Source organism: Phocoena phocoena, chromosome 14 (genome assembly GCF_963924675.1).
Source record: "Phocoena phocoena chromosome 14, mPhoPho1.1, whole genome shotgun sequence".
NCBI classification, from domain to species: Eukaryota; Metazoa; Chordata; class Mammalia; order Artiodactyla; family Phocoenidae; genus Phocoena; species Phocoena phocoena.
This window is the reverse complement of record NC_089232.1, coordinates 38572697-38593911: the sequence shown is the minus strand read 5'-3', so window position 1 is coordinate 38593911 and position 21215 is coordinate 38572697.

Sequence of the window (21215 nt, the reverse complement as noted above, 5' to 3'; positions counted from 1 at the left end):
CAATATATTCTCTTTAAACAGCCAAACACAGCCTTCAAACACAAAAGCACTAACAACTGGTGCCTTGGCATGTTTTGACATAATGTTCAAACAAATTTTAATTGAAAATAATGTGTAAATTCTGCTATACAGCTTATAATCGCAATGCTTAATATAGTACATACTATCTTACACACAGAAAATGTTACTTTAATGCATACCACAGCAAAAGTATCTAACTTTTTAATGCCCAGTACTTGGGACGTATTTTTGTTAGACAATTTTGATATTACATGCTTCAAATGTCTTTTCCAATTTTGCATTTGCTTGGTTGATTTCCACAAGAGACTTGCATGCCTCTTACACGTGGTAGCATCCTGGTTGATATTTCTATATGTCTGTATCTTAAGTTTGGGAAGGTCACCTGAATGAACAATTCTAGTCTGTGGTGTCACCAGTCTTTCAGTGTGTATGCTAATAACATACATGTGACATCTCCATCTCTTTTTCCTCAGAAACTGTCAGGTGTGAAATCATCATAGTGCTCTTTCTTGGATGAGTTTTATCATAAAAACATCACATTCATCCTGCATGATTTTTAAAAATTTACTGGGGTATGATTTAGATAAAATTCACCCATTTAAACTGTACATCTTGATGCACTTAGATAAATGTATACACATGCATTCTGCATGGTTTTTAATTTGGAGAGATGGGTGACCTGAGTTCAATCTTAAACTCGTCACTTACTAGCCATGTGACCGTGGGCAGGTTACCTTAACTTCTCAAAGCCTAGATACTTCTCTCTGAAATGTGGATAGTGGTGATCTCAGAGTTGTGAATGTTCTGTGAAATAAAGAACAGCAAGTGTCCAGCATACAGCCTGTTCTCAATTCACCTTTTACTACTAGGTAGGATTTTAAAAAACCTTCATATTTCTAAATTTCTATCTGGGGTCTTTCAAATAGAAATCTATAAACTCATTTCTTCCTCACTTCTGTTAACCATATTCACTTATTCTTTGTCAGAGGCAGAAAGAACACTGGAGAAACAGCCTGAACTTATATCTCGTTTGACAACTCTTAGAATTTTCAGTATGTCTTTGTCAGCATTGACAAGCATATACAATTGTGTGTACCTTTCACTCTGCAACCAATCACTGCTAAGTAATTTCTAAAGGACAAAGTTTCACTAGGAACAGGTAGTCATGAAGTAAGTCTCACAACTACACATTTCCTTAGGCAAAAACTCACAGAAGCTAAATGGCGTCTATAACTGTTTGAGTACAATGCTCAGCACTTGAAGCAGGTAACTGTTTTGTTTTTTTCCTTTAAACTCCTTACAAGTGTGAAAGCAACGTTCTTCAGTGTCTGAGAACATAGGCAAACAACTGTATGTGTTAAACCATCTGACTTCATTCGAATCACAAGGGTTCACACCAGCCAATGAATAACTTGCCCTGACTACAATCTGCTATCAGAGAACTACAGAAGGCAGTGACTAAGTCATTCTTGATTATGTCGTTGATATATATTCGTTGGATCTATCTTTCAGATAGGTACCCCACTATCTTTCAGATACCTGATAGGAACTCTGAAAACACCAACACCCCATTTTCCTGCTTCATGCCTGCATTTCTCTAAATACTGCCATCTGCACTTCGTTTGCAAACATTAGGTCAGGTGTCTCCTGTAATTAACAGGCATCCTGTGAACTGTAATTAATTAGAAGGCAGTTTGAAATTAGTGATACTTTGATGGTGATTCTAGCCATTTGTATTTTTTTTAACTGACAATGAATTGGCCGCCCCAAATTTTACTGCTCTCATGTCCTTGCTCCCCGATTTTTCTTTGGCCAGGCACTTCGTAACTCGGCTGCATTCTTTACCTCTCAACAGTCTACCTACTCCCCGTCCTATCACTTACACTTGGGGGACGTGGGGCTGGTGAGCCAGGAGAAAGAAATTCCCAAACGGATCTTCAGGATCTACCCTCCCCAAAAGGTTCTCACTGCAGAGATGCGCCTGGAAGGAGACTCAACCCCAAGGTTGAGTCGGCCGTCGCCGCCGGATCCCCAGGCCTGGCCAAGGCCCTAATAAGAAAGCACCCTGGCTTCGCCTCGGCCCAGTCTCTGCCAGAACTTCTGCATCAGGCGATCCAAGGCAGCGCGGAGAAGGCGGAGAGACCAGAAAGAGGACGAGGTGGAGCAGGAGAGGAAAAGGAAACTCCCTCTTCTAGGCTGGCCAGGCCTAGCGGAGCCTCAGGGGACTTGGGGCCCCAGGGGGCGTGGCCTTAAGGACCAAAGCGGAAGGCGGGGCCTCGTGGGGGCAGAGACTCATGGGGCGAGCACAAGCGAGGCGGGGCGGGGCAGCTAGAGCCTCCCCCAAGTGGGCGGTCGGGCTGCACTAGTCCGCTCGCGGTGGGAAAGGAGATCCCCCGCCCTTTCCCCAGAGGGGAAGGCAAACTCTTCAGAGGGTCGCCAGCCCGTGATCTCGCGGCTCTTCCCATCCTCTCACACAGTCTACGTGACCAGCGCGGGTCGCCAGCCGGCGAGGGGGCAATCAGAGCAGTTTCTGTTTTCATTTTCACTTTCCCGCCCTGGCCGCAGACTTGGAGGGGAGGAAGTGGCCGGGGCCAGCTCCAGCGTCACCACCCTCGCCCCCAGGCTGGAGGGCACAGGAGCACTATTGTGGGAGTTAGGTGGTCTGGAGGGCTGCATCATCCAAAACATTACCGGCGCCCCCGAGATTCCCACCATAGATGCAATCCAGGATAAAATGCAAATGTACTGGGGTCATAATAAGTAACTGAAGTATTTCTGGCCCACAACTATCTAAAACTATTCTATTGATTAAGGGGTTAACTGCTTTTTCTTCTCTCTTTTAAACAGAAAACCTGACCCTTAGAAATACATACCAGATGTGGCAGCCTAGCTAGTCTGAGAGCAACCAAACACGGAGCACCTCGGGAAGCAAAGAGATTCTCCTTCTCTCCCAGTTGTTAATATGTTACACAGCTCCACTCTCAGCTCCTCCTTGTAAATGATTCGTGTTTTCAGAAACTTTTTTCTAGTTTTGTGATAACTTCTTATCTGAATTCCTCCACTTTTAGTTCTACTTAAGTCTTTTTTTTTTGGCTGCATTGGGTCTTCTTTGCTGCTCGTGGGCTTCTCATTGCAATGGCTTCTCTTGTGGAGTACGGGCTCTAGGCGCACAGGCTTCAGTAGTTGCAGCACGAGGGCTCCGTAGTTGTGGCACGTGGGCTCTAGAGCGCAGGCTCACTAGTTGTGGTGCATGGGCTTAGTTGCCATGGCATGTGGGATCTTCCCTGACCAGGGATCAAGCCCGTGTCCCCTGTATTGGCAGGTGGATTCTCAACCACTGTGCCACCAGGGAAGTCCCAGTTCTACTTAAGTCTGCATTGTGTCATTTACCCCAGTGCTAGACCAAAGAGTTCAAAGACCGAAAGAACGTAAGCCTTTTACGAAAAGGAAAAACTATAACGATTGCCTATGCAAAGCATACTTCAGATTCCATAACTGAAAAATATGTGTGGTTTAACCAACCAAATTCTGTGCTGTACCCTGGGGAAAGTCATATATAACACAGATATTCTAATAGGGAAGATGGCTGAATAGAAAAACTATAATTCAGTGTTATACACTTAACAAAAGCATATACTAGATACAAAAGTAGCATAATTGAAGAAGTGACATTCTATGGGACATACAGGGATGAGGGCATAAAATGTTTCACCAGGTAATGATACCCATCTGAGCATAAGCAGGAGTGTTCGAGAAAAAAAAAAAAGCTCATGAGGTAGATATTAATAAATGACTACAAAATGCTGATTGACAATGCAGAGAAGTGAAATATAAAGAGATGCAGAATTCTCTTGTCAATAAAGAAATTAGTTGGAAAGTGGGGTGAAGGGGTAGAGAACTCCTTTTACTCAAATCTTAAATGTTACAGAAATAACAGTCCTCCATAATTTCCATTCCAGGAAAGACCAGTGTTGTTGTACTGGTGTATATTCCTCCAGGTTATGTATTCACAACTGACACTGTATTCTATAGAAATGGCATCTCTAGAACCTGGAGGTGGTATAGGAGAGTGGTTAGTGTGCTGGATTTGGCAGTCTGGTGTCATCTGGGCTGGAATGCAGCATCCATCACCTCCCAGTTCTGTCACCTTGGGAAGTTATTTCTCTTCCCCTCAGTTTCCCCCTCTGCAAAACAGGGCTAAAACTGTACCAGTGATCAGTTGAGATTTTAAATGTCAGAGCGGACTTCTTGTGCATGGGAAGGAACCCATAAAGTTGCTTGTGTTTTAAATGATATTTATTAGGGTTGTAAAAGTTAAGTCTAGTCGTTATTAAGTATTTAAACACAAATCAAATTCATTTCTAAATCTGTCAATTTCATGTTAAAACACTCTCACTTGTTCTTTGATTAATACCAGTGAGCATATTAATTTGATATATTAAACTTCCCATTTATAAATGGGATAGAATTTTTTTAAGCATTACATATTAAAGTCACAAAAGCATACAAATCTAACAAATCGCATTCTCTTGCACATTTAGACACTGTTTATAAACCTCATTTATTAAATTCCCTTAAATATGTCAAATTCACACATTGCTGTATCTGATTGTCCCAGATACTTCACGCTTCTAACAAGGCAGATTTACACTCTGTAAATCATCTTGGGTCATTCTCTGCCAAGTCCTGAGCACTTATCAGAGTACCCCTGTAAGAGTCTTCCTGAGCACTGAGGGGACATTGGTTAGGAGCATGTACTCCCAGCCAGATTGCTCTGCTACTAACCGGCTGCCTGATCTTGGTTCAGTCACATAACTCTTTGTGCCTCTGTTTTACCCTCTGAAAGTGGGAGTAGCAATAATACCAAATTCATATAGAGTTGTTATGATGTTTACCTGAGTTAGTCCATGCAATGCACTTATAACAGTCCGGGTAAGTAATAAGCACTTAACAAATGTGTTATTGTAAATCTAGTAAATCAGATTCTCTTAGGCATCTATGCAGCATAAAAATCAAACCTATAGTTCACTAAAGCGTTTAAATATTCACTATATCCCTAATTGGTCAAATCCTAAGTATTTCAATGAAAAGTCAATTTAAAATGTCAGATCTTTATCCAACCTGTGAGATTCTCTAAAACATTTCAAATATCTTAAATACAAAGAACACATACACAAACAGCACAGTGAGTTAAAAATTTGTTACTACATCTTGTAAATATAAGATGTCATTAGAACTATATCATTGTGTATATTATTTGGGATTGCAGTCATTACCCAGTGACATTCCAATGGAAGGGAACAGATTTATTTTGGGACTGTTAATCTGATGTCATGTATTCAGCGTTGTCAGTCAAAGACAAGATTGGGGTTATGAATTCAGGATTATGGGTCAAAGGTTCCAGATGGGGGTAGGGAGGGTGGGGGAGGAAAGGATGCACCTTCTGGGGATTCCACCTGGTCTGCCAGTTAACAAGCTGAGCCCATTGTAATAGCTGGGAGCTGCCTGCCATGTAGTAGGAACTCAAAGCGTTTCAGGTGGGATTTATTTTCACAACCTAAGGCATCACCCATCCCTTAGCAATCTTACAAGCTTTACCTTTGCCTAATTTTTATAGTAACTACCTTCAAATTTTCCCTGCTTGGTTTGAGAGGATGGAATTCTGCACCTTACCACAGGATAGTTCAGCTAATCTCTTTGCTTATTAAAGTTAAATTCTTCACCTTCTTTATATTTGCTTTCTTATCTAATAAACAGATTATTGTCATAGTCCTACATCATCCTTTGATTGTAAGCCTTCCATGAAATTTTGGAAATCCAATGTCTTGTATATAGTAAGTGCTCAATTGATGTTAACTATTACTATTATTATGTGGTTACTTTTTTCAGCTTTTTTTCTTTTAAACATTTTTACATTCTTTAAATATTTGATTCAAATGCAAAAGAACAATTGTCCTTCAATCAAAACTCAAACTTACACTGGCTTATGGTAAGACACTGTGTTAGCTTCCTGTTGATGTTATAACAAATTACCATGAACTTAGTGACTTAAAATAACACAAATTTGCGCTTACAGTTCTGGAGAGAAATGTAAAATGGTCTCCTGGACCAGGATCAAAGTGTTGGCAGTGGGCTGCATTCCTTTCTGGAGACTCTTAGGTAGAATCTGCTTCCTTGCCTTTTCCAGCTTCTAGAGGCTGCCTGCATTCCTTGGCTCATGGTCTCTTCCTCAAACAATCGTATCACTCTGACCTCTGCTCTTGTCATTGTATCTCCTTCTCTGACTCTCCTGCCTCCCTCTTTTCCTTTTAAGGAGGCTTGTAATTACATTGGGCCCACCTGGATGACCCAGGCTAATCTCCCCATCTCAAGATCCTTAAGTTAATCATATCTGCAAAGTCCCTTTTGTCATGTAAGGGCACATATTCACAGATTTCAGGAATTATGATGTGGACATCTTTGGGCAGTCATTATTCTGACTGCCACAGAAACTATTCCTGAAATTACTGATGATCAGACCAAAGTTGGCGTTATATATGGGCAAATGGAAGGAGAAAGGATTCTTATTTCACTGTCCTTTAAATAGACCTTGGCCAAATGTTGATAGCACATGAAGACAAATGCTTTGACTATTTGTTTCCTTAGAATTGGGAAAATTTTAAAATCTAAATGGTTCTGAATACCTTCCAGGATTTTACTCTTAGCAATATTTCATATACGGTTGACCCTTGACAGGGGTTCGAACTGTGCATGTCCACTTATACTCTGATTATATTCAATAAATACTACTACAGTACTACACAATCTGAGGTGTGGTTGCACCTGAAGATGCAGAACCACAGGTACCAAGGGCAGACTGTAAAGTTATACTCAGATTTTTGACTGCAAGGAGAGTTGATGCCCCTAACTTCTGTGTTGTTCAAAGGTCAACTGCATATACACCTATTTATATATAGATAACAGTCTCATCTATCCAGAACATGGCAACATGTTCCTAAGCTGCTAAAGCTTAGGAAGTGCATATGCACACACACACACAAGCTGTCCTGAGTAGCCAAAATAGCTGACAAAAAAGTATTAAGACTCTTGTGTTTCACTCATAAGAAAATCTTAGACTCACTCTCAGATCCCATCACTTGGTGTATAGTTCTAATAAGCTTGGCTATCCTGTTTTCAATCCTTGGCCAACTTGAAGTAGAAAATTAGAAGGGCAAGCAGGAAAACTCTAGGCAGGTAAATTGACAGAACTAAGAAGACTTGAGGACACATATCTCAGTCAATAATGTGCCTTGTTTGTATGATATAGTCAAGTGAAATAAAATAATAATAGATCTGTGCATTCAAGTCAAGGAAGGAAAGTGAGAAATAAGAGGTGTTTTCAGTAGGATCTATTAATCTCAAACCTTTGGACAATCGTTACCTTTCTGGGCTTTCACTTCATATAAAAAAAAGAAAAACTATTTGATGTGTAGGTTCCTGTCTACTCTAGAATTTTATGATTTCAGATGACAACAATATCTTGTCACAGAGGAGACAATCAGAAGTGCTATGTGTTGTGGTATGTATTAATACTATTATTTTTATTGTATTTACTACTAATGTGTATTGTATTTACTACTTTACCACACTTAAATACCTCAGTTGTCTGGGATAATTAAGAGTGAGGCAGGCAGGGCAATGCACTTCAGTAGTGTCACAGTCAGAACAATAAGTAATATTTATGAAGCTTTAATCTAACCATCAATTAACGAACAGCTACTATGTGCCAGGCATTGTGTTTGCTGCTAAGTCTCCATGAGAGATTAATTTATTTGCATGTTTCCAGGAAACAGGTGGAGAGCAGCTTGGCAATAACTAAGTTAAAACTTTAGGGAATCTCCTGGTGGTCCAGTGGTTAGGACCCCGCGCTTTCACTGCCGAAGGCCGGGTTTGATTCCTGGTTGGGAAACTAAGATCCCACAAGCAGTGTGATGCAGCCAAGACAAACAAACAAACAAAAAAACAAAACCTTTAAAAATATGTAAATGTTTTGATCCAGAAATTCTTCCCAGAAGCTGTCCAACAGAAATTTTCATGCAAGTGCTCAAGATATCTGTTCAAAGATGCTTGCTTATGCATTGTTTGTAATAGTAAAACACTGGAAATGACCTAAATGTCCATCAATAGAATGAGACAGACCTATATATACCAATGTGAAAAGATGCCCTAGATCCAGTATGAGATGACAAAGAAATTTATAACAGTATGTTTTTCTTTTGTTGATATATAGATATAAGTATATGCATAAAAATACCTGAAGGATACATAACAAAAAATAAGGAGCAGGATTATGGGGATTTTTTTCTTTCTGCATTTTCTATAATGTTCACTTAAAAATAATGAACACATTACATAGGAAAAACAACAAAAGTAAAACAAATGGAATAATACAAAATAAGAGGTGAGACATTAAATAATGTTTTAGCAATATTTTCATGAGGAATTATTGAAACTTCATTTAAAACAACATGTTTTCCAAAAATTTGGAATAGATAAGTTGTTTCACCTGCAGTTCTCTGACCCAGTAGCTAGAAGCTGTGAACTTTCACTCAGTTTACCCCTCTCTTCATCCTAGCTGGTTTCAGCTTTCAGTAAAGCTTTTCACCTGAAATTGCTCTTTAAGAGCCCTGGAGTCAGAACATGGGATAATAGTGAGTGTGTGCATGCCAATTTGTTTACCACTAGTCTCTCAGAGGAAATCATGTGCATGTCTGTTTACTTTTCCTTGGAACCTAGAAGGTCACCTCTAAAAATAATCTTGCTCAGTGTCGCAGCTTCCATGACACAGAGGTACATGCCTCACATGCTCTCTGCAGTTAGTGCCCCATGCCAGGCCTATCCAGTTCCCCAAAGGATTCAGACCAGAGAGGAGGGGAAAGCAGATGCCAGCTAAACTGTCCAGCTATTAGATAATAATGGATAAGCTCTTTAAAAAAAAAATGGTACACACCTTTTCTCATGGCTGACATTCTAACTAGTGATGTTGAACTTTTAAATGTTTATTGGCTGTTTGTATTTCTTCTTTTGTGAATTTCCAAAGGAACTATTAAGAGAAGTTCTGAACCAGAGCACATGATTACGGTTATTGGACTTTGCAAAAGACACATCTGGGGTGGTTAACCAGCCTTTACCTCTTCCAGAAGGGCCCTGAAGCTCCTGTTGAATAGGGGGGCCTGAGAAACTATGCTTTACCTGGGGAACATGTTCCATTTGCCTCTGACCTCCACCCCTCTCCTTCCTGATTGAACATTCCCTTAACTCATGCTGGGCTGGGATCACATTGTGGAAGACCTTGAAAGCCAGACTATGGATTCTAAACAAGGGAGTAAGATGATGAGAGCTCTGCTTTAAGATTAATCGGCATCAGTGTAAAATAGACTTGCAAAGGAAAAGTAAGGAGGAAGAGAGATCAGTTAGAAGTCTATTGTCTAAGTCAGAAATAATGAAAGGCTGGGGTTTCCCTGGTAGCACAGTGGTTAAGAATCTGCCTGCCAATGCAGGGGACATGGGTTCGAGCCCTGGTCTGGGAAGATCCCACATGCTGCGGAGCAGCTAAGCCTCTGCAATCACAACTACTGAGCCTGCACTCTAGAGCCCGCGAGCCACAACTACTGAGCCTGCGTGCCACAGCTACTGAAGCCCGCACGCCTAGTGTGCTCTACAACAAAAGAAGCCACTGTAATGAAAAGCCTGTACACTGCAACAAAGAGTAGCCCCCGCTCGCCACAACTAGAGAAAGCCTGCAGGCAGCAACGAAGACCCAACACAGCCAAAAATAAAATAAATTATTTAAAAAAACAAAGAAATAATGAAAGTCAACTAAAGTCATGTGCAGGAGAGAAAATGATAAAAAGATGGAAACGGAAGAAGTGGAATCTATGGAATTTTATGGCTGATTGGATCCAGTGTGCAAAGGAGTTCCATGTTTTCTAGAAGATTTCAAGACTTGCGCTAGGAAACTGGTGGTGCCATTATGGAGGAGATGTCCCACACTGGGCTCTGAACTCATCGTCTCACACCAACAACTGTTTTGTCATTTATCTTCAATTGCTCACTTTCACTCAAGCCTACTCAAGAGTCTCCTGTATTTAAAAAAATGAAACAAAACAAACCTTTCCCCTTGAGAGGTGGAGGGAAGAGTAGGCTACTGATATCCTCATCTTAAATGTAGGGAGCCAAGAGACGCTATCTATGATTAATGGAATGAAAAATAGAGCATAAGTAAGTTGTGAAGGTGGCCAGCAGAGAAACTGAGAATGGTGATACAACCACTTTCGATGACAGAGGTATAAAAGAATTAAGTTCTCATTCAACATATCAGGAAGTTAATAGATAATGTCTAAGGTGAATCAAGAAATAGTCATATTACGAGGTTAATTAGCAATATGGAGGTTACCACAACACAGAAGTAGTTCAAAGTGGTTGCCTCTTGGGGAGGGTGGCTCGGAGAATTGTTGCTTTTTAGAACCAACTGCATGTAGTTCTTTGATGTGGTTTTTGAAGCTTTTTTCAATATAGTAAAGAGAGGTCTTTAAAAAATTCTCCCTCACATTTCCTTATAGCTACTACTGGTTCTCTTAATTCCTTAAAATATATTCCTTAATATATAATAGTAACAGCCAACATTTATTGAATTATTTTTATGTGCCATGGACTGTGCTACCTGCTTTATTTTCATCACCTCATTTAATCTTCACAGTGAACTTATTGCAACTAGACATCTTGAAAAAGTTGTCTATGCTCACCACCTGCATTTGCTTACCATCCAATCTCTCTTCAACCCACTCCAGACTGGCTTTTGCCACCCAAACTCAGCTGAGACTGCTCTCAGTAAGAGCACCCATAATTTCCCTATTGCTGAAACTGGTTACACTTTCAGCATCTTAAACTCCACTCCTTCCCTCCCTTTCTTCCGCAAGATCACATTGTTTGGTTTTCCTCCCGTTTCCAATGTTTTTGGCTTCTTCTCAGCCTCCCTTAAGGTAACTTCTTCTCCTCCTCAGCTCCTAAATGTGGGTATGCCTCAGAGTTCCTTCTTCAGCCTGCTCTTCCTCTCACTTTATATCCCTTTGGAGGATTCATAGACTCCTATTGCTTAAGTTACCATTGATGAACCTCAAACCTCCATCTCTAGCCCAACAGTTCTTTCTCCTGAACCCCAAAGGCTGTGGTAGGTGCTCCTTCTGTGCATTCCCATAGGGCCCTATCATAGCACTTACCACACCACCATATTTACCTGTATCTTCTGTTTCTCTTACTAAAATTGCAAACCTTTAAGGGGTAGATGGTAGATTATTCATCCTGGCTGAGAGCATCAACCCACTGAATGAATTATGGGAGATGGTCCTATGCATTAGAAAGAACATGGAGTCTGGATCCAGACAGACCTAGATTTGGGTTTCTTCCTCATGGCTTCTTCAGCTATAAAATGCAGATCACAGTCCTTCCTCACAGAGCCACTGTGAAGTTTAAATGAGGTGCTAGCACAGTATGTTTGTACTTGGGAGCTTGGAGTCAGTGTGTGTTCCCTTACCCGACTCAGAGCAAGCTGGGAACCTGGTTTGAAGGGAACAGGATGAATTCAGAGGTAGGTCACGCAGGAGGAGAGGCCAGTGGGGAGCAGTGAGTTGGGCCCAAAGCTGAAGTGGGAGCTTGAGGTACAGGTTTAGGAGTCATCAGTTTAGGGGCACGGTGCTGAGGCCTAGGAGTACGCAAAGGAGACCGTGCCTTGGGGGAGGCTCAGGCCTAGGGTTGCCTTTGCAGAAGAAGGAGGAAGGGGACTTCCCTGGTGGCGCAGTGGTTAAGAATCTGCCTGCCAATGCAGGGGACATGGGTTCAATCCCTGGTCCACGAAGATCCACATGCCGCAGAGCAACTAAGCCCGTGTGCCACAACTACTGAGCCTGCGCTCTAGAGCCTGTGCTCTGCAACAAGAGAAGCCACCGCAATGAGAAGCCTGTGCATCACAGCAAAGAGTAGCCTCTGCTCACTACAACTAGAGGAAGCCCGCATGCAGCAACGAAGACCCAATGCAGCCAAAAATAAATAAAATAAAAATTTATAAAAATAAAAAAGAAGGAGGAAGAATGGTCTGAGGGATGTTGGAGGAGAACCAGGATGATGAGAGAGAAGCAACAATGTCACACACTGCAGAGAGGCTGAGGAGAAAGTGTCCCTGGGCTTGGGCTTAAAGAGGTCATTGATGTCCTTGGAAAGAGTGTTGATGGCTGTTTTGTGTTGGTTAATCATTTGTTCTAGTTCAGAGCAGAATGAGGGGGGCCATGTGGGACTTGGAGTTCCAGAGCAAAAGCCATCTGAACTGATAAGCTGGGAAGGAAGAGCTGAATAAAACAGTAGCAGTAAAAACTGTTTGTAAATTAGCCACAAGGCTGAGTTGGGACACATGTCAGTGCCCAGATGCCAGGGCTCTTCCCCACCTCTCTCCCCCACTCCCATTAACTCCTGCCCCACTTAAGAATACCCAGGAATAACCACTCCTGGGTGGCGGGAAGTTGTGGAAACACATACAAAAGCGTATACAGAGGTTTTTGTTTAAGAGCTACCATTTATTCTTTTCTATGTGGCAGACATTGTGTTAAATGTCTTGTGCACATTACCTCACTTACTCAACAATCCTTTAAAATATCGTCAATTAATTAATGTGAAAACTAAGACTCAAAGAAGTTAATTAAGTTGTTGGAAGTCAACTGGTAAGTGATGAACTGAGATGAAAACTGAATCTCTGACTCCAGAGCCCTTGCTCTTTACTAGCCTGCTGGGTGTGGATGGAGGCTGGGGCAGCATGGGAGAGGGGACCTGGAGAAATCAGTCTGGTAGTCAATGGAGAGGCATGGCGAGGTTTCTGGAATCTGTTAAGGAATATGTTTTATAGATGTAACCCACTTCCCTGACACTGCCAGCCAAGTAGTGAGTAGAGTTTACTGTACACCAAAGGCTACGTCTAGAGCTGCATAGTCCCATAACATTTCTGCACTCATAGAATATTCTGCATCTGTGTTGTTGAATACAGTAGCCATTAGCCACATGTGGCGACTGAGCAATTGAAACGTGGCTACTGTGACCAAGGAACTGAACTTTTAATCAGTTTATTTAAAAATTTATTTATTTTCTATTTTTTGGCCGCACCCCATGGCATGCAGGATCTTAGTTCCCCGACCAAGGATGGAACCTGCGCCCCCTGCAGTGCAAGCACAGCATCTTAACCACTGGACCACCAGGGAAGTCCCTAATTTTAATTAGTCTAAATTTAAATTTTAAAACATCTGATTCAGTTACTGGAAAATTTTAAGTATATTTTGAACACTGATATATAAAACTACTTTTTCAATTAAAAATTTGTGAACTCTAAATACAGTTAGCATTCAAATTGATATTTGTTGTACATGTAATATACACTAGATTTCAAAGACTTATATGAAAGAAATGAATATAAAATAGCTCATTAATAATTTTAATTCGCTACATGTTGAAATAATATTTTTGATATGTTGATTTAAATAAATACATTATTAAAATTAATTTCACCCGGTTGTAGAAAAAAATTTTTAATGTGGCTACTAGAAAAATGTTAATTGAATGTGTGGTGTGCATTATATTTCTGTTGGACAGCTTTGATCTTAAGGTAGGATCCTGGTACTAACAGAAGTTTCAGTCAAGTGGTGGGGTTGGAAGGCCTTTCCCCAATTTTTACTACTCTAGTTGTCTCCATTCGTCCTTTTTCTCCATACTTCTTACCCCTCACACCCTTGAGGTAGGGAAGGGATTAGGTGCCTAATCATACCGCTACAGAGTATTTAATTTTAAAAGACAGCAGAGGTCATGTGGATGCCTTACATAAAGGAATGGCTCACTGTCAATTGGATTTCAGGCCTCAGTGAGGGGGTATTTGGCTTTGTAGAAGTCTCTGTTGATAGGTGCTGGTGGCATCCTTCTTGGACTTCAACGATTGTCCTGATTTACATGTTCTGACCGTGTAAGTATTCATACTTGTCAAACCTTGGGAATCCCATTTAAAATTCCAAAATGTGTATCCATAGATACACATTTGTTCTGCTTATTTGTAATACCACTTTCTCTATTATTGAAATTGGGCCTTTCTGAGGCACTGAAGGACACCTGTACCTGCAAACCTGTCTTGCTGAAGCCCCAAGTCAGAGCTGGCATCACTGGGTGAGAGACTAAAATGCTAAAGATTGTACGTCTCCAAAGTTGGCTCTTTGGAGCCTCTATTAAAAGGTCATGTAGAATCTCTTATTTATTTATGATTTTAAAATAAAGTAGCCTTGGGGAAAACAATAGAGAGAGGGCATTTGGGTGGACTCATATTATTGCTGAGAGGACTAAATGAATTCATATATGTAAGGTGCTTGGACCAGTGTCTGGAATATAATAAACCCTCAACTCAATCAGTGTTAACTATTAATATAAAATAAGCATAGGATACTTCTAAGTGTGTGCTAGAACTTATGTGGTCACATGTGATCAACATCTGATTCCAATTAATTATTTATTGGAAGCACACTAGACTATCTTACCCAATAGAAAGAAAAGTTAGAACAGTCAGACCCCAGGGAGCTGGGTACAGCTGGACCTCAAGAACTTTGAATGCTGCAGGCACTCTCTGTCTCTTGTCTTTGTGCTTCTGTGTGTGCTGTTTTCATTCTCACTCACTGCAGATGGGCTTCCTCACATGGCCAGAAACCAACAACTCCCCAAACTACCTCTTGCAACTTCGTCCACTGGAGAGAGCTTCTTCTGAGTTATAGTTTATTTTATTTTTATTTATTTATTTTATTTATTTATATTTGGCTGCGTTGGGTCTTCGTTGCTGCATGCAGGCTTTCTCTAGTTGCAGAGAGCAGGGGGGCTACTCTTCGTTGCAATGCACAGGCTTCTCATTGCGGTGGCTTCTCTTGTTGCGGAGCACAGGCTCTAGGTGCGCGGGCTTCAGTAGTTCTGGCTCCCGGGCTATAGAGCGCAGGCTCAGTAGCTGTGGCACAGGAGCTTTGTTGCTCTGCAGCATGTAGGATCTTTCCGGACCAGGGATCGAACGCTTGTCCCCTGCACTGGCAGGTGGATTCTTAACCACTGTGCCACCAGGCAAGACACCCTGAGTTATAACTTAAAAAAAAAGAAAAAATCCAAGGGAAGGACTATGGGTGGCTTAGCTTGGGTCAGGTACCCATCCTTAGACCAGTCAACTTGGGTGGTGGGAGCCGGGACATATAAGAGCCTGATTGCTCCTGTGGGAAACCTATGATTGGAGTTTGGGTAGAGAAGTTCCCTTACATAAAGGAGCGTGTTGGGCAGACCCTTGCCATGCTCAGTCATGGGCTGGAGACTGCCAGGGAAAAGCTCGGCCTCAGCTCAATTACTGCAGCATATCCCTACGGTGCTGCAAACTGAGACTGTCAGTTAACTGCTCCTTGCAGCTCATCACTAAGTTCTTTCTTGAAGGGACATTTGAACAGCACACCTATCCGTTGTTGCCGTGGTTCATGCCTTGTGCCGCACAGACTTACTTCTCTGCACAGGTTCAGGGAGCAGCTCCTTCATGCTTCTCCATCCTGTGGTGTCTGAGCTTTATTTAACCATACCCTTCTCAGGCTGGGATTGCTACACCTGTCCACTCAAGGTTGCAGTTCGATGATCAATTGCTAAGAGGCACCCACGTGGGTCTCTTGAGTTCCACACATAGTCCTCCTTTCTCCCATTGTATAACAGGAGCCCTGCCTCCACTTGCTGATCAGGGAAAATGACCACTGCCAGTATGGTGACTCTTCTTCCTGCCTGTTGGTCCTCAGACACAGGAATCCAAAGTGCCCAGGCAGCAGCCATAGTCTGTCATTCACTGTGTTCAATGGCAAGAGTGTTCTCCCTGACTAGGCCCTCCAACCCTGAAGAGTCCAGAGTTGCTGTAAGGGGAAACACAAAATCCTCCAGTGAGGTGATGGTGAGTGGAGTCACTCCTGCTTCCACTTCTTGGTTCCTAGGCACATATTTTCCTCCTACTGGGGACACAGCACCATATAGAGGGCTCTGATTCAGTGCATATACTGCATCCAGGAGCAGTGCCCGATCCTTAAGAGTCTTGCCTCTAAGATGGCATTTCAGCTATGCTTTCAGCAGGTCATTCCATCACTCTATCAGGTCAGCATCTTCTGATGCTGCAGCGAATCTCAAGATCCTGGCCTTACACCCACACCTCCCTTGTTGAGAACAGGGTCCCCTGGTCATATCCTATGTTGTGTGGGATTCTATGCCTGTGGACCAAATACTCTGTAAGCCCCTGGAAACCTGCATAGTGGCAATGGCTGCAGCTCTGAGGTTAGGAAAAGCAAATCCATATTCAAATAAATGTCCATTTATGTGAGAATGAATCTCTGTCTTCCGGGATGCAAGGGGCCCAATTATTCTACTTATTACTGGTGGGCCTCCTCAAGGAACAGAGCCATATAAGGGGCTGGGCACTGGTCTCTGACAGGTTGCATATTCAAAGGCAGTAACTGCAAGGCCAGCTTTGATATGTGGGAGTCCATGCCATTGGGCCCATGCATAGCTTCTGTCTCTGCCACCGTGGCCACTCCATTCATGTGCCCATTGTGCCAGTTCCAGTGACAAAGCTTGCACCCACAATTGCGCTGACCTGACTGTAACAAGATTGGCCTTTTCCCTCCTCCTTTAGCTGGTCATACTGGATGCACCCTGTGCCATAGGTGTGAGCTGAGGGAGGAACACTATTGCTCTTATCAGGTCCAGTATGTCCCAGTCAAGTTATGTAGGGATTTAACAGTCAATCTGGCAGCCAGAAGAGGAGGTGGCACAGCTCCTGAGGGGGTATCTGTTGCCTTGAGGAGTGGCCTGTGCAGTGTTGTCCTACACAGCGAGGGGTGGGCCACCTCTGTAAATTCTGGGGGTTCAGGGGAGTCTGCTGAAGCACTATCTTTGAGGGTATCCACTGAGATGTTCCCATCCCATGTTTCAGGGTCCCAGGTTTTCTCAACCAGGGAATAACAGACCTGCCCTGTCTGAGCAGTCAACTGTTTGGGGGGCTCCTAGCTATCAGATCCTGAGTTTACTCCTGTGTTGTGCTAACTCTTCTACTTTGTAAGCTACTAAAGAGACCTTCTGGCTCTTGTATTTAGCTATAACTATTCGTTAATTGCCCTCCATTTCCAATTATTTCTCTGTAGGATGTCAATGCAACTTTTTAATGCCCAGCCAATTCCATTATCCTTATGCCTGATCACAGGCATTTAAAAAGGCTTGCATCATCTCACCAGCCAGGGCATTCAGCACTAGGATGTCACTCTCAAGTCACTACTGGTGATATTTTTAGCAGTTGGGCTACCACTGGTGGCTGAGACTATCCATGTCCACATACCACTTGGAAGGGATCCTCCTTAACAGGAGGGAGGTATGTGGTCCAGTCTTCAAACTGAGCTTGTCATTTCAGTCCACTTCCAGTACCATTTGTGTTGGTGGTTCCTCTGGGCAGCAGATATCAAGGCAGAGTTAGAAATGCAAGAGATTTATTGCTGGTAACATCTATTAAAGGACAAAAGGGGAAAGGAGCAGGAGTAGTCAGGGTAGAATTTTAGACCGTGATACAGGTCTGACAGCTGGGAAAGGAGAGGGGAAAGGAAGGACTGAGTAGGAAGAGCCTTAGACTGAGGTATAGCTCTGACAAAATCTTGGCCAGCCCACAGAGGGGGCCAATGTTGGGCAGAAATGTCCAGGTACTAGTAGCTATACCATGCTTAGTCACTGGCTGAGAGCTTCCTGGGAAGAAGGTGGTCATGGTGTGTAGTAACTAGAGGACAGAAGAGGGCTTCTGAGATTTTGGTGATGATCTGTTTCTTAGTCTGGGTTTCATGTATGTGGTCATTTTATAAAATTTTATCAAGCTCAGTTTTGATCTGTGAACTTTTATGAATATATGCTGTATTTCTATTTTTAAAAAGTCTTAGGTTTTTCTTAGGAAACCTAAGTTTCCATCAGTGAAGGACCTGCTAAATAAATTATAGGACAGTCATACAATGGAATACAATGAAATGGTTTAAAAGTAATGATGAAAACCTATATTTAATGGCACTAGAGTATGTTCACGATATAGCATTTTTAAATTTAAAGAAGTGACACAAAAATATGTTCAATATGATTCCTTTTACCCAAAATGTAATAAGGCATGTTTTTACACTTAGAAAAAGAATTATGAGTATTTTCCATAAATTAATAGTGGTTATCTTTGGACAGCATATTAATAATTATTATTTTCTTTATCTTTTTAATGTAGTTTCTAAATTTTTCTAATGAAAATTTAATACTTTTTTAGTCCAAACTCTTCCCCGAAAACTATTTAAAAATAAATAAATTGGTCTATGTTTTAAAATAAGTAATCACTCTATCATTCAATGTTCACACTGAGCATCTACAAAGAGCAGAACTTTGTGCTAGGTCTTTACAGGGATTTTTTTAAAAAGAGCCTAAGAGGATAAACTTTGGGAGTTTATCCTCTTCTTGGAGACATGACAGACACACATAGAATTAGAGAATTAGTTTATAGTCAATAGCCAGGTTATGAGATCCTTTAGGGTAGGGAATCAAAGCTTATTCATGTATGTACACCCAGGGTCTTTTGCATTGCCTGGAATATATCAGAGTTCCATAGGTATTATTCAACCAAATGAAGAAATTAACTAATGAATAATAAATTAATTTTAAAAATGAATGTTGGATGAGGATAAGGCATTTGGGACTAGGGAGTAGTATGAGATGGCTACAGAATTGGCAATGTCATTCATAATGTTATAATCATGTTTCAGCTACAGTCTATAAGGTGATGACTCCTGCATCCTTATCTCCTTCCCTTACCTCTTTCATGAGTTGCAGACAAACATTTATAACAGCAAACCTAATGTTGACACCTGGATGTTCCAAAGGTACCTGCAATATTTGAGGTTGAACTCATTTTCTCACTAACCCTGTTCCTCCTCTCCTGCTGCTAATGCCACTCAGACCAGAATTGTAGAAGTCATCTTGGACTTCATCCTCTCCCTCAGTCTTCACATTCAGTTTGTTAATAAAATGTTGTTATTTCTATTTCTTGAATAATTTTAGAATTTGGATTCTCCTCCCCTCTGGTTTCTTCCCTCTGGCCATTCTTCCTTACTATCTATCTTCTTTGTCATTTTTAAGTTGATTTTTCTAAAATGCAAATTTAATCATGCTTCTCTCTTCCTTAGGGTTGTCTAATAGCTCTTTGCTGCTGTAGGATAAAACCCGTATTCCTTGGTTAACCTGGCTTACAACGTCTTCCACATCAGGTCCTGTCTACCTCACATATCTCCCCACAAGGCTGGGAGATCCTGGTGGTGGGGATTATATTCTCTTCATCTTCATCATTCCAGTGCCTAACACAGTTTTAAGAATCCAATAAAGTTTTCCTAAATGAGTGAATGAAGAGATAAGACCTGAAATAGGCTTTGAAGTTTAGGCTGAGTGGATAAAATATAGATAGAGGATCTAATCTGGATCCTTCAAACAATTATTGGGCTACTAAGTTGAGCTTATTGATCAAAGAGATTTCTTGTCATTAATTTTTGTATCTCCATAACCTTCCAATGCTTAGCACATAATAGGTATTCAATAAATATTGGATTAACTAATAAATAAACTGATGAATGGCATTATGTATTTAGCCAAGTGAACATTTCTTTTGGGAAATGTAATGCTCAATTAACTACAGAGCAACTTATTTGGGGAAGAGATGAAAACTCCATTAATTCTTTGTGACAAGGCTACTATGCTGGCCACATACATGAGCAAACAGACCAGGCCTGAAGAGCACATTTTTTATTGACCAGAATAGGGACCTGCTGTTGGAGAGGACACCTGTCTTCCTGAGGTCAGCAACTCCAGCATTAGATTTAATGACTGTAACCAGATCTGGCTACAGGTGCTGCCAGAACAGGGATATCCCAAGGTGTTGTTACTGGATGCTAATTTTGAATAAATACCTCCTGGAGGCTTTAAGTCTTTCAAAATGAAGACTGTATGCTCTAAGAAGTCATACATAAATATTATTGGACTTCCCATTTTAAGTAGATCGTTAAACTCATATTTTTTATAGTTGGAACATGTAATGGACATGCTGACATTTTAATACTTATATTGAGGTTTAGAAGTCAAATATTTTACAAGGTCCTGGGAACTCGTTTGCAAAATAGTGTGTTATGAAAAGTGACCCTGGTGCAATATGATCACTCCCTTCGGAGAACCTGCAAGTAAATTTAGTTAGTTAAAGCTTCTGCCAGCATGATTCTAGCCCAGAGAATAACAAGGATATCTTCAGTTGCCAGTTGCTCTTATCTGCTGCTTCTCCTGCTGCCTAATTTGGAGAAACTCCATTTTGCTACAGGTTCAAGTCTCTGGGTTATCTTACACCTGGACTTTTTTTCTCCATCTGTTTGTTTCTCTGGAGCTTTCGAGGAAACTCAGCGGTCCATGATATAGTGCCTTTTACTCACAATACAACAGGGTAAGCTGGTTAAAATACCAATAGTCAAGACTTTGTAATGCTTTTTTTTTTTCCCTTGACAGGAAGGGTATTAATCGACCTTATTAGTTAAGTGAAGAGATTAAAATTTAATAATAACCTTGGCTAATCTTCCATCATTAAGTTGGAATGCAGCTGAATGCTTTCTACTGTCATGCCAACATGAAATGGCTTTTCTTGCTTCCAGTTTAACTAGCTAGTAACTTCAACAAATAAAGCTTAAATGTTAAACTGAGATGGTTTCCTTTTGGCCCTCTGGGGCAGAAAATGGAGAAACAAAAAGGAAGGCCAACTTATTCACCCTGGTCACCAAGAGGCTTGGAGCTTTAGGGAAAGATTTCCCCAGAGATGATAGGATGTCATTTACAGTTCTCTAAAAAATTATTAATTTTTCAAAGGCAATTTGATTTTTAATGCTTCTGCAATCTCAGTGTAGTGGTTTTTTATAGCCCTGAGCTATGTGTTTAAACACACATCAAAATGTCAAAGTGGACCTCTATACATCACCCCTTCCTGCTGTTTTAAAAATGGTTTCTTTAATTATTTTCAGAGCTACAACTTCATTTGAAAACAATTT